This window comes from Mustela nivalis (genome assembly GCF_964662115.1).
Source record: "Mustela nivalis genome assembly, chromosome: 1".
Classification (NCBI taxonomy): Eukaryota; Metazoa; Chordata; class Mammalia; order Carnivora; family Mustelidae; genus Mustela; species Mustela nivalis.
Window position 1 is genome coordinate 4,143,390 of NC_139020.1, and position 3,952 is coordinate 4,147,341.

Below are 3,952 nucleotides of genomic sequence, written 5' to 3' on the forward strand. Positions count from 1 at the left end.
CTGTGGTTTCTCTTTTCATTCTCTTGACACTGTCTTTCGGAGAGCAGGCATGTTTAACTTTAAATGAAGCCCAGCGTATCAGTGATTTCTCTCAGGACCATACCTTTCGTGTTGTATTTAAAAAGTCATCACAACACCCAAGGTCCTGTCAGTTTTCTCTTATCTTATCTTCTAGGGGCTTTATAGTTTTGCATTTTATATTTATGCCTGGGATCAGTTTTGAGTTAGTTTTGGTAAAAGGTATAAGGTCTATTTCTAGATTCATTTTTTGCATGTGGATGTTCTAGTCTTCCAGGACCATTTGTTGAAAAGACCATCTTTGTTCTATTGTATTGCTTTTGCTCCTTTGTCAAAGATCAGTTAACTATATTTATGTGGGTGTATTACTAAGTTCTTTATTCTGTTGCATTGATCTATTTATCTATTCTGACACCAACACTGTGCTATGTTAATCACTGCAACTTTATAGTTACGTCTTCGAGTTGGGTAATGTTCGTCTTGCAGCTTTGTTCTTCTTCAGCACTGTGCTGGTTATTCTGGGTCTTTTGCCTCCACATAAACTTTAGAATCTGTTTGTCAATACCCACAAAATAACTTGCTGGGATTTTGACTGGGAGTGCATTGAATCTAGAGTTGGGAGGAACTAAGGTCTTAACAACACTGAGTCTTCCTATCCATGAACATGGTATATCTCTCCCATTTATTAATTTTGTTCAACGGCACTTTGTAGTTCTCACATAGACCTTGTACATATTTTGTTATGTTTATACCTAAGTATTTCATTTTGGGGGGTGCTAATTAAATGGTATTATAAAATTTTAGAACTGTTGTGATTAGATGAGTATGTGGCACGTACTGGCACAGACAGCCTGAAGCTAAGCAGGCCCCGAGACATTTAATTATTAATGCACTCTGGAATTTATCCCACAAGGCTTAGGCAGCCAGAGATTCTCCTGAGTTGGGGGTGAAGTTGTTCAGAATCCTGGTCAGCTGGACAACCACGAGGAAAGTAAAGGCTTTCCATGCCCTGGAAAGCCTCCTGGGAAGGCTGAAGGACAGTGGAAGGGCTGACCCTTCTGAGCCTCTCCAACCTTAGGGGAGGAAGTGTTCATCTTTCAAGGGGCCAGAAACCCAGATAGAGGAGCTCTGGGAAAGGTACAGGCCTTAGTTCAATTCAATTCAATTAGCCAAACGTTTATTAAGCAACTGCTAGACACCAAGCACTGTTTATGCCCCAGAGACACATCAGGAAGAAAACTGACAAAGAACCAGGACTTGGGCAGCTATGAAATACAGGTCCCCTGTGGGGGAAGTCCCGCAGACAGGAGCATGCCAGTGGGAAACCCTCAAGAGGAGGAGAATATGCACGGCAAGCGCCCCAAAGCTCTTGTGCAAGGGGTCATGCGGAAAGGCACTGGTAATGCTGGGGGTGGAGGCAGGGATGGTGATGACAAGCAGGACATGAGTCTGCCCTGGGGCAAGACGGGAGGGAAAGCAAGAAGCCTGAGGTTGGGGAAGGCAGCTTTTGGTTGAAAACTTTCAACCCTTTTCTACACCACAACTTTGTCAAAATGTCCTTGTCTGCAACAGGCTGAGAGGAGAAATCCAGGTACTGTGAACTCTGGTTGGGCAGGTGGCCCAGACTTAGTTTAGAGATGTCTTGAGTCTGAATGAGGTCCAAAGCCATGGGGAGAGGCGAGCTGAGAGTGCAGACGGAGGGGCCGGGTGCCCTTCTTCCAGAGGCCCTTCTGGGCTGTTCCAGAAGCAACCTGGGTGGGCCAGATGGTAGCACACTCGGGAAGGTCCTATGCTGACCGTACAGCCGTCTGTTCCTGAACAGCCATTGTTCTTAGAAAGGACTGGGCAGTGAGAGTACAGGGCAGCACGTCTAAGCTTCCGAACTGGTTTTGTTTTTCCTGCTTGTCAAGCTGTTCCTTGCAGACTGTTTCTCTGCGAATCTCTCCAAGGAGCCAGATGCTTTTGTGCAGATAATCCGCGGTGACATCAGGGTCTTCATTTGAAAAGGTGTTGCTCACAGAAACCAAGAGCTGAGTCACACCCTTAGCTACAGAAATCTACCCTGACACGGACACTTACGGTGTGAGGAAGAGTCCAAATTTTTGGAGTATTTTTCTCCTAAACACTCCAAAATGGGGAGTGTTTATATCCTATAGTTCAAAATGTTCCTTTCTCTGTTTCAAGCACCATCATGTTGGTCACAGTCGGTATCCCGGGGCAGGGAGGAGCTGAAGCAGAATTCACCATCTCACGAAGAGGCCCTGTGCAGGGAGTGAATCATCTGTGCGGAGAAAAGGCACCGAAGCGTCATGGACACGAGTGAGACAGAAGTGAGAGAACGCTCCCGGGGCTGGAGCAGTTGTTGCCCATTTGTCAGAAGGGAGGGTCCACGGGAGCCTGGAAAAGAGGTTTTGGCCAAAAGTGCAATACAAATCGGTAATATAAACTGGTATCAACTGGCTGGTCCCGGAGACGGTTGATGCCATACGCTCCCGTCAGCTCAATGCCAGATCCCTGGGCACTGCACCTGGACACGCACACAGGACACTTTAGTAGTTCACGGCACTAAGCTAGAACCTGGTTCTCTCAGCTCCCAGGCCCTGCAGGCAGGTGTCCTACATTCCTGGAGGGCCGTGCTTCTCTCATGAAGATGTATAAGAATTGAAAGGTCACCGGTCTTTGAGGGGCCAAGGGAGAGTGCACACACACAATGACCTCCCAGACTGTGTGTGACCCCTGGTGTCGCCTCCTCCTCACCTTTATCCCCTCCTGTGATCCGCTGACTCGCACTTCACCCAGAATGCAAGATTCCTGAGAAATAAAAACAAGCAAACCAACTCCCCAACTCGCATGCTTTGCAGCTGTTTTTCACCTTTTATGAAATCATTTTTGCTGGTTGCAGTGGCTGAAATTTTTAGGACAAAGAGCACTGAAAGTGGATCAGACTGACCCTGACCCCCTAGTTCTGTCTCTCTCAGCAGCTGGGTGGTCTGGGGGTGTGAACTAATGTAGGAGTAAAGGGGTCCACAACACCCACCTCAGAAATGAGAGGAGAGAAGGTACCAGAACATGCTGATTGAAGGCACCCTAGGTCGCGAGTGTTATTTTAATGAGTTAGTTTGTGTCTCACTGTCATAAGTAATCAAGAGAAAAATGAGCTGAATTTCAGCTTTGATTTAGAAAAAAGTTAAGGGACTATCACAGCCCCACTCTGACACCTGTCCTAGAATATTCCAATGAGAAAAGATATTTCTTCCTTTCTTTCTTTCTTTCTTTCTTTTCTTTTTTTTTTAAAGAGAGCAAGAGAGTGTGAGAGCAGGGGGAGGAAGAGGGGGAGCAGGAGGGAGGGGTGGAGAGAGAGAGAGCATCCTAAGCAGGCGCCACGCGCAGAGTGGACAGACCCAGGGCCCCGTCGGTCCGCGAGATCAGGACCTGCGCTGAAACAAGAGCCGGACGCTCACCCGCCGAGCCACTCGGGCGCCCCGAGAAAAGATGTTTGCTAAAGGTCCGTCCTTTGGGAAAGAAAACAAAAGAAAATGGCTCAACCGCACACGTATTAACAGCCCCAATGTAGGAAAACAAAGAGTTTCTGAAACAGGGATTTGCGGTTGGGGCCGCCGCCGCGGTCCGCCGCGGCCCCCAGACCACCGGCCACCAGGCCGAGCACCCCGCCCCGCCCCGCACGGCGCCCGCGACCCCGGTTCTCGCGCGCCTCCCGCGAAGCGCGCGGAGGACGGCGGCCCCGGCCCGGGCCTGGCGACACCCCACCCCGCCCGCGGTGCGGTCCCGAGCCCGGACACGGCGTTTCACACGCTCCTCCGGGGGTCCCCGGGGAAGCGCGGGCGTGCGTCGGGGAAGGACAGCGCCCGGGGCCGTCGCCGCGGTCCTGGCGCTCCATCGACGCTCGCTCCAGCCCGACGCGCGGGTCCCCAGC

The 3,952-nt window shown here is 50.1% G+C and overlaps 1 long non-coding RNA gene across 1 annotated transcript; it reads right to left on the reverse strand.

Moving 5' to 3' along the window:
• Positions 1-1,173: 1,173 nt before the first annotated feature.
• On the reverse strand, positions 1,174-3,461 carry LOC309860279. Its single transcript, XR_014309296.1, has 2 exons — positions 2,776-3,461; positions 1,174-2,415 (listed from the first exon to the last, which is right to left on the reverse strand). It is a non-coding gene; the product is annotated as an uncharacterized lncRNA (long non-coding RNA).
• Positions 3,462-3,952: the final 491 nt, after the last annotated feature.